The 10,539-nt window shown below is 40.2% G+C and overlaps 1 protein-coding gene across 1 annotated transcript in view; it reads right to left on the minus strand.

Moving 5' to 3' along the window:
* SMAD5 (SMAD family member 5) overlaps positions 1-10,539 on the minus strand; it is a 34,148-nt gene that overhangs the window by 22,030 nt on the left and 1,579 nt on the right. Inside the window, exon 2 of the mRNA XM_027643379.1 lies at positions 7,759-8,204. The gene's annotated coding sequence lies outside the window, so the exon portion shown is untranslated. The remainder of the gene's footprint in view (positions 1-7,758; positions 8,205-10,539) is intronic.

Here is a 10,539-nt window from a genome sequence, read left to right on the forward strand (position 1 = left end):
GAAATCACCGAGTCCAACCTGTGACCCAACACCACCACGTCAAGTAGACCATGGCACCGAGTGCCATGTGCAGCCTTTCCTCAAACACCTCCCTGTGACTCCACCACCTCCCTGGGCAGCTCTTCCCAATGTCTGATCACCCCTCCTGTGAAGAAATTCCTCCTAATGTCCAACCTAAACCTCTCCTGGTGCAGCTTAAAGACTATGTCCTCCCGTCCTGTCACCTTTTATCTAGGAGAAGAGCCTGGGCCCCATCTGGCTACAACCTCCTTTCATGGAATTGTAAAGAGTCATAAGGTCCCCTGGGTGCCTTCTCTTCTCTTTCGTGGGACTGGGTTGGTGTAGTTGAGGTCCTTCAGGGGGCTGCATCTCAGAATAAGTTACTAAAACCCCATTTAAAACTTCAAGAAAATGTGTCAGCAGCGTTAGGAATGGCTCTAGAAAGGATTGCATGGATGAGGATTTTCATACTGTGTAAAATGCCAGCATGGGACAAACTCATTGTCCTTATCGTGTGAAATGGAAGCGAGCACTGTTTCCTCAAAGTTATTTCTGAACAGAAGAAGAAAGTTTCAGAGAAATACCACCCCAAAAGCACCTCCAATGTGCCACAGCAATTCCTGACCTTGGTTAAGCATACTGCAAGCACAAGGGTTTCTTCTCATTTTTAACCGAGTAAATTGATTGATTTGAGGGTAAATTAATGAAGAATTGGGTTCCATGCCATGACTTGATGTAAGAACATTTTAATTTTTTAAATTGCCCTCAATATCCAACCAACTTTTGGAATTCCAAGCATATTCATTTCTGTTAAATCTGAATACTGAGCTTACTTCCACTGAAATTGGTAATAAAAATCAGTTGTCCATGCAAAGGCCTCTCATGGTGAGGAAGGACTGGCCAAGTCTAGTTTGTCTTACAAAGATGAGGTGCCTTAGAGCAACATGTGCGAGGCTGAACCACGCTCAGCTCTGCTCTTCAGTTCAGGACCAGGTGGAATTGCTCACCACAATGTATTGTTGAGGCCTGAACTCCGCTGGCTTTGAGAAATTTAGCTTTATATGGGCAACAGGAACATCCACAATTAGAGGAAAGTATTTCACACTTCAGCCCACAAAGTGATTTTAAGAGGAAACTTTTCCTACAGGAAGATTACTTCATGACCCAAAGGCTGCTTTTCTCAGGGGAGGCTGAATAGAGATGGTTTCAGACACGCTACTGAATTAAGCTGGGTCCTAGTTTGATCCACTACAGAAATTCCTACAGAAGAGTTTCTTCCTCTGGCAAAAAAAAAAAAAATTGTGTAGGAAAAGATATATGGGGCAAAAATCATCATTTCTACGTAAATTTGTGTCTCTGTTACCACACCATCTTGTAGCAGTTAGAAATCTGGCATGCCAATTGCATCTGGAATGCCAGCTGAATCTTGCTATCACATTCCTTTTGGAAAAAATAGAAACAAGAAAGTGTAATGGAAAGTGATTTATATATATATAGGTATGTATATATACAAATACATATATAATTAAGCTAAAAAGAAACCACGTGAAATCCCATCTTTTATTTGTGTAAATTAAGGGTAAAAAAATCTACCAAAAAGAAAAAAAAATATATGAAGAGAAAGCAATGTGGAGTTGAGAGAAATATGGAAAAATATCCAATGAGCCGAGCTGAAATTTCAATTTCAAATATATTTGAGCTTTTTCTTCTGGTTCAAAACTACATGGCTCATCATTTTTGATGTAAACAGAGGTTCTTAGGAGGTCAATTAATAGCCCAACAGGATATCTCTACTAAAGTTCATGGCAGCAGTGAAGGAGCAAGGCTTTGGTGTAATTTAGTCCCAGAACAGAGCTAACCTTTGGGGACTCCTCTGTATCTCTGCCCCAGCAATTGTTCTGCTTTGAGCAGGCAGTCCAAAAAATGGGACAAAAAAAAAAAAAAAGAAAAAAAAAAAGAAACACAACTGTTGGCCTTTCTCCAAATCTTTTGTGTAACTTAATTAATAAACCAAGTAACAAACAACAAATTGGCAGCAGGCATTTTAGGTGTTGTTCATGTGCCAGCCATCGTGTCTCTGCAAAACAAAATGTTCTCTGATTGAGGAGTTACAAAACAGTTGTGCACTGTGGGTGAATCTACAACACAGAGCTCCCATGTGCTTCCTGCTGCAGAGGGTTTGGAGTTCCAGGGATGAGGAAAGCTGAAGGTGTGCATGCAGGAGTATGGGACAGGACAAGAAAAACTCTTAAGTTTTCCAAAAAAAACTAAGTTTTCCAAAACATTCTCGATTTAAAACGATTTAGACGTGTGCTTGCAGCACAGCCTCCACAGAAATCACTGATTCTTAAGCACTGAACACAGACTCTTTTGGAGTGTGATAGCAAGAACTATGATACATCAACCAAAAAATAAGCTTCCTTTTTTTTTTCCATGCCATTTTGTCACAGACTAATGTTGAATGGACAAACCCCAAATGGCTGAAGTCAAGTTATCTCCTTGTAGTCAACAAGACAGATAAAGGACGAAGGAAGTTTGCTATCTGCTGATTCAGGTCTGTTTATCCTTAAGGTCACAGGAAAATGAGCACCACTTTCACCACTACCTGTTCATACATGATTTCCATCCTTGGGTTCAGAAAAGGGTTCAGAACAGGGAGATTCAAAGCATCCTGAACACATTTTCCAGAAATCACGTGATTTTGTGAAATCATGAATTTCACAAGTCATGGAACCATCAATCCTATTTTAGCAGCATCACACCTAGATTTTCCAATACATGGACAAGCAGCTGTGATAATCCATGGAAAAATGACTAGCTAACCTTCCCCTTCCCTGAATGTTTTAATTATTAAATTGTGGTTGGATTCTGCAGAGGCAACTGCACATACTTTGGGTCCTGCCTTGTAAAGTCAACTAAAGTACAAGTACCTGTCTTACATTCCTTTGTACACGGGCTGATGGCAATGAGGACAGAAAACTGCCTTCTCATAAAGCTGTAAAGTTCTCATAAAGGTCCTGTAGGTGTTTATGTCAGAGGGAGTGAAAACCTCCCAGTCTGAGCAAAGTGCAGAACAACCAACTGAAGAACTACCTAAAGGTATCAGGCCTTGCATGCTTGAGAACAGGAAGTTCAACAAATTATCTTAAATTCCACTATTTTCATTTTACTCTCCAGGTTTTGAATACGACCCTTATATTTCTTAATGAGATTTTTGGTTGGTTAGAAGTGAACGGTTTAAAAACTGAATAGATAGTTTCAGTTATAAGGAGATAGTTTTGAAAAAAAAGTTGCTTTATTATGAAACTTTGGCCTTCCTGTGACTTCTAAAATGACTGTATTGTTCAATTTAATTCCCTATCAGCCTTCTCAATTGCCAAGGGAAGAGGGGGAAATGTCATTTAAAAAAGAAAAATATATATATATATGTATGTATATATATATATATGAAAACAGTTGTCATGTCTCTACCCACATTAAGCATTTACAAAGCCACTTTATATTAAAAAAATCCTGTAGTGTCGAAGATGGCTTGGATATTTAAACCAAACCTAGCTTAAAAACAGAATTGGGGGCAATGGATAGGATAGCTGAAGAAAGTTCCACTCTCACAGCTGTCAGCTGAGAAGAAATGGGGGAAGGGGGAAATGCTGCGAAAGGAATTTATTTTATTTTTTTTTTGGCAGTGAAGAGAGGAACATGCCATCCCTGTTTGAAAAGTTTCAGGGTGGGAAAGGCTAAGGAGGGGCTAACATACTATACATACCTTTACATTTATTTTTGAGGCAGAAAAAGAGTGTTGTGTTGGAGCAGAGTTCAACAAGTGGAGAGGGAGGTGCTCTGGCCATTTGGTTCTCTGCAATGAGCCCACAATTTACAGCAGGCTGAGAACAGCACTGGGTGGTAAGTGGCTGCCTCACAACAAGAAGGCAACACAAACACTGTGTACCTTGCATCATATGTAAGAAAATAGAAATAAAGTTTAGTGTCTGGAGGAAAGATATGGGGAGTGCTTATGGACAAGGCCCTCGGGGGTGGAGGCTCTCGTGAGGTCACACTCAGTGGTGACAGCCTTTGAATTCTCAGACAATAAATTAAATACCCTGTTATTGCTACAGCCACACTTTTGGGTACCTTGTGTGGCACCTCAGAGTAGTATAGAGAAAGAGAGGGAAGAATTAGTCTTGTTTCCTGAAGCTACAGATGGAAGATGTTAATGTGAAATTGTAGACCAGGGGAGGGAGGGGAGGCAAGCCAAAGGTATAATGCCCAGCAAGGTTAAAGATGCAAGCTTTTCTTCCCAGACTGGAAGAATAAATGGGATGAGATGTAACTGAATAATGCTACATCTATGGGATGCTGGAAACAAAGACATTGTTATGTAAAGGTTTTTTAAGTTCAACTCCACTATGACTTTTCACACTCTACAGAATAAAACTGTCAATATACTGGGGATGGTGTATCCAGCTGGACAGACCTGAGAGTCAACTAAGGATGCAAAACTGAACACACAGCTCAAGAAAAAAATACCTGAAATGCATATAAAAAAGGTAAAATGTTAAGAAAGAAAAAGAGACTGCAGGAAGAGTAAGATGTGCATGAAGTTATGACTTTGCCTGAGAATTGTTGTAAAGTCCACATCAGAGTATGAACCATCATCCATGACACCTGTGGACAGAGTCCAGTCAGGGCACGGTTCTGCTAAATGGGATCTGCTCCTTGGAACAGGGGGTGGAAACCTTCTCAGAGGAATGGAAAATATGTCCCAGCTGATTAACACAAAGTATTACACTGCTCTCAGAGAGGAAATGATAAGGAAAATAATTTTAAATGGCACAGTGCCTTTGAATATTCCTCCAGCTTTGCTGTTTTTCTGGACCATCCCCAGCTTGCCCTCACCATTGCATCAGCAGCACAGAAACATGGAATGCTCTCATTCCTCTAAATCAGTGGGTTTTGACTATTTCCAGAACATGACCTCGCATTATGAGAACACTTTCTGGAGTCTGACACCCACTACTAAGCTCAGAAAAAAGTTACCTCCTGCCTCCTGAAAGCTGTCTGCAACAACCAGACCGATTTCCTGTGGACAACAGAGAGGTTGGACCATGGAAGTGGGACAGAAAATGCAGGACAAAAAGAGGATGACTCTGACATCACGGTGCCATAACCACGTGAGCACCAGGAGCTTTTTTTCCTTCGATGAAAACTCTGCTCCAAATGAACCGTGAACAAAATTGTGTCTTGTTGACTCAAAGGTTTCCACCTTCCCTTCCATTTGTTCTACATCCAACACAATTAGCCAAACATGGAGGTTTCTGGGTGAGTTCTCCACTGTTATCTCCTGCACAGACCCAGTTTTTCCTGGGGTTTTCACCCCCCCAGCCAAAATGCTGCCTTCTGAGCATGGTCCCTTTTGGATGTGTCAGGCCTTTGCGGGGGACACATCCTCACTTTGGGACAGTGAGGAGATTTAACATTCAGCCTCACACTCCACAAAACCATCTGCTGACAGTCATGAGCTGGAGTTTCATTCCTTGCAGCAACAGTAGGGACCAACATCCACAATAACTCTGCTCTGAAAACTTGCATTTGTGGCTCTGTGGCCAAAACCACAGGAAAGCTATTTTTAGCACAACGGAGCTCTAAATAGTGGAAGCACTGAAAATTTAGCTCACATCATGGGCCAAATTCTTCCCCTGGTTACACCCACTCTATGGAGAAGGTTGAGTATAATAAACAGAGACGCTGCGAAACAGAAATTCAATTTTTTTTGAAAAAGAGAAGCTTTTGCTTATGGGTAAAATCAGTATTTGAAACTTTACACGAAGAAAGGTACACATCCTCCAGCATTTCCTATGGAAATAAATAAAAGGAAAGGCAAAAGGAATGGTTTGAAACAGAAGTGCTCTACAGCAATAACTGTACCTGTTACAATAAAGGTAATTCTCCCCGCTGTGTATGGCTGAACCTTACCCAGAGCTGCCATCTCTCCATTCATTATGCAGATACTTTTGGCTTAGACCAGTGAAAAGAACAGAGTTTATCTGTATCTTGAGAGAAGACACAGCAGATGAGTGTAACCTATGAGTAACAAATCAGGTTTTAATAGCCAGACCTACGCTTAATTACTCACAAGCCAACTTTCTAACAGCCCTTTTATCACCCCAGGATTTCCCAACACAAAGCAATTAGAGATGGCAGTGCAGAGCACTCAGCCTTTCTCAGGCAGGAACTCACAGGACCTGACTTTCTCCTTCTGGGTGTATTTCTGGCAGAGTCACCAAGTTACAGGAGGCTGGGCCTTTAGAACTTGCATTTAAATTTTGTGGCACACTTAGGGACACTTTTTTTTTCTCCCACCCTCATGACCAAATAGTTGGGTTTAATAATTTCCTCTCCCATATCAAGATCTGTATACACAAGCATAATTGTGTCTATTGTAAAATTAAAATGCTTTTGGGCATAGTGGAGTGCAGGTTTTGGACAGTGTGTTGCAAGCTATTTGCTTTCTCTTCCCAAAATTTCCACAGAAGTTTGTTTTTTGTTTTTTGTCTTTTTGGGGTTTTATTATCCCTTTCTTTGCTTTTTGTTAGGAGAAGAGGGAACCAGGTCATTTCCTAAAACAAAAATGAAAAGTTTCTGGAAAAACCAGTAAGATGAGAAAATCACAAAATAGTAATACAGTAATAATAATGTTATTTCTCATTCGTTATTCTGTTGTTGATGAGTTTTCTTTCCCTGTTTAAGCACTGCCCTATGACATATGTTTTAAAAGGAAACACAGGAAGGAAAAATCAAAAGGCAAACAACACATTTTCAAACTTGGTCACATTTTTTTTCAAATCTGAAACAAATTAGGATTATTATTATTGTCCAAACACCTTCATATGTCACAGAGTAAAGGGTAAAAACTAAGATCATAAATGCTCCAGCTGCTCAGCTGAGCCCCATGTAAGGCACTGCCACCAAAATAGTTCACAACCCTAATTACAATTCACCACATCTTGGGAATGACATTTAGGATTCTTGAGGCGCTTTTAGATAATTTTTAGGCTCGGCGTAGAAGTTCAGCTGTCACAAAGTCAGTTTTATTTTGTAACAGATTTTATCCTCTGGAATGTTATGTTTGGAGTGAGCTGTAGATACGGAAAAACACATGCAATATAGTTTGCTTACCCGACTGAAATATAACCCCTAAAACAAAGTCGAAACATTTCCCCCCCCCCCCCTTTAATGTTCATATTCCAGCCTGTGCTTGTCTACAGCTATTTAGATTTGGAAAGGTGGGGGCAGGAGGGAAAACTCTCCCTTACCACACTATTCCGACTCCATTAGTGTAGTCAGAGAGAATTCCTGCTCTCTCTGCAGTAATTAAATAAATATTTAACATTGCAGGCTTTAATTGGAATCCCAAAAGTTAACAATAGCCTGAGCTCTCGGTGTCGCTCTCTCAGGGGTTCTGTTTGCACAGGGGTATATTTAGATCCCGGCCACATCGCCCACTTGGCGTTACGAATAGTTCAGCCCCCCTCCCCCTTTAAAAAAATACATCCAAAAAAAAAGGAAAGAAAAGAAAAGAAAAGAAAAGAAGAGAAAAGGAAGAAAGAAAACAAACAAGAAGCTCAGTAAAATCTGGAAACTTTTACAGAGTGACGCCATCTCCGCGAATCTCCTTCCCCTGCTGCAGAAGGCGCTTCAAAGGGCTCTGCACCAACCAGCGCAACCCAGAGCGGCGAGGGGCGAGCGCGGCTTTACCTGCCAGCAAAAATTACTGCAGCTCCATGTTCTCTCCCCCTGGATTTCTTTTTTTTTTTTTTTCCTCTAGCTCCCTTCCAAGCGCTCCCCGTTTCTCCCGCTCCTGGTGGTGGTGGCGGCCGGGGAGGAGCCCAGCGGAGGGTCCGGGCGGTGACACCCCCCGAGCCGCCCGCGGAGAATTCCCATCCCCGCTCCGCAAACTTTCTGCAAAACTCGTGTGGCGGGTCTGTTTTTGCTTCCTCCTTTCATCCTGGAATAACTCCCTTCGGTCCCATGCAACGCAGCCATCTTTTGTGCTCTGCCTTTCTTACAATCCGTGTTTTTTCCCGGTGTAAATCCCGGCTTTGCCAGAGCAGGCTGATCCCTTTCGGTGATTAATTTATCTCTAGTTTGCAAAATGGGAACAACTGCAGTCACACGGCATTGAGTCTTTGCATTGAATCTCTCTGCACAGAAAGAAAACTCACAATTTGAATGCATTTAATGGATATAAGTATATATATGCATGTATAATACATATAAATATATATATGCATATAAATAGACATACATATAAATATATATACACGTATAAATATATATACACATATAAATATATATACATAAAAAATATATATAAATATATATACACATATAAACGTATATATAAATATATATGCACATATAAGTATATATAAAATATATACACATATAAATATATACACACACATACAAATATATATACGTATATATATATGTATATAAATATATATATATACACATATAAATATATATATAAAATATATATACACATATTTAAGGTATTCACATGGTATATCTATGCTCACATGCACACACACACCTCAAAATGGGGCACTTTAATTAGGATAATGGCGCTTTCTGTGTAAAAATTATGATTATAAAGTGTGAATGATCTTCATACCAGGCCTTCTATGTTTGCATTTCACTACTCTGTGTGTGCATAAACAAAGATGGCAGAAATGGAGAGTAACATTTGTAAGTGAGAGTACAAGTCTGGAAAAGACAGATCATTCTCTTTGTATCTACTGAGCTAAACACAGTAAAAGCTGATTAGTCTTGTTGACAACGAGCTCACAGAGGTTTCAAAGTCCAGTTAATAGGAACAGTCTGACAGCTGCACCCCCTGGAACCACTTAAAACAGAAAATAAAATTTATGTGATTAGATGCTTGCAGAATCAAAGCATTTCTTGCTAAAATAATGAGATTATTTTGATTATGTCTAATCAGTAGGCCTTGCTCTTCTTGAAGAAGTCATCTAGGAGAGTGAACATGAGGACTTGGTGTGAAGAACTGAAGGAGAAATTCCCCCTACTGAGTGTGAAATAAAAGAAGTAGATGAAAATTGGTATAGATATAAATGTAAAGTAGCACACATGGGAGTGAAGTCACTTCTAAGATGATATTCTCTAACATATTCTTACTCAGGAACTATATTTTGCAATAGTTAAGTGCAGGTGTTGAATGAATTTTTGATCACCAAGGAGTGCACTGGATATCAGGAATTGCTACAAAAGGAATGGCAAACACAGCAAAGATTGCTCTGATGCTGGGAATTCCTGGTGCACCTCAGCTTTTGTGCAGAGGGCTGGTTCTCCAGCTCAGGAAAGAAATGCTACATCTGGCAGAGGTGCAGACAAGGCCACAGAGAGTGATCCCAAGCATCAGATGAGTCCCATGCAGAGCATTTTTAAATAGTCTCTTCCATCTGGAAAAGAAACAGCTGAGGAGGGATATCACAGACATCTGCACAAAGCCCAAACTGAAAAGGGAAGGTGAAAGAAGACCTTGTCTTCCTATTCTGGAGGAGGTGGAAGAAAACTTAGCTGTGGGCTTTTGAGAAGAAAAAGGTAGTTCCTCCCCCAAAGTGTGAGAAGGGGTTCTAATTTCTGCCACTGAATGTTGTGATATTTAATGTTTACATGAAGTCAAACCCCAAAACTGGTGACAGAGGGAATTCACAAAAGAAAAACCCATTAGAGGTCATTAAACACAAACACATGGATCTCTGGCTCTGGAAGTCCCCTGGTTGCAAATTGCTGGGTGAGGGTTCTGTGCCATCCCTGTTTGCCCAGGGTGTGCATCCTTCCTCTGGGCATCCCTGTTTCTGGCTGTTGGACAGGACACTGAGCCAGACAGGCCTTGGGTCCCACCTGGATACTCACTCATGGTCTTCACACTCTGTTAGGAGAACTGTTCTTTCTCATAGAGCTCATCTCTCACTGCAGTCCCATTTTATTCCCTATAATATCCCAAATCCTGCATTTTTTCCAAATTGTGTGATAGCCCAATTCAACCTCTCCACCACTCTACAAATATCATTACATATATATAAATTACACACATAAACACATCTGTAAGAAAACTTCAAAACTTGTGAAATGGTTTTTATGTACCACTCTGGCTTTCTCAATATGCTCAGAAGCAAAGCTTCCAAAAAGTCAGTAGAGGGTTTAAACTCAAAAATGCGTCAGTTACTCTAATCTACATAAAGAAACTATTACTAAAGATTCCACATTAAAAATAATTAAAAGAGAAGTTTCAAATCAGTGAAGCTTCAGGATGGCAGAGCATAACTGTGCAGAGCTCAGTGCAGACACCAAGTGAACCAATCCTACAGCATCTTGTCATTCACATTTTTATATCACTGTGTACAACAATTAATGTTGTGGTTTGAAACAGGCATCTGGTCTCTTCCAGGGATACCAGAACTGTATAATAATAATAATAATAATAATAATAATAATAATAATAATAATAAT

This window comes from Corapipo altera, unplaced genomic scaffold (assembly GCF_003945725.1).
Source record: "Corapipo altera isolate COAL_440 unplaced genomic scaffold, ASM394572v1 75, whole genome shotgun sequence".
Taxonomy (NCBI): Eukaryota; Metazoa; Chordata; class Aves; order Passeriformes; family Pipridae; genus Corapipo; species Corapipo altera.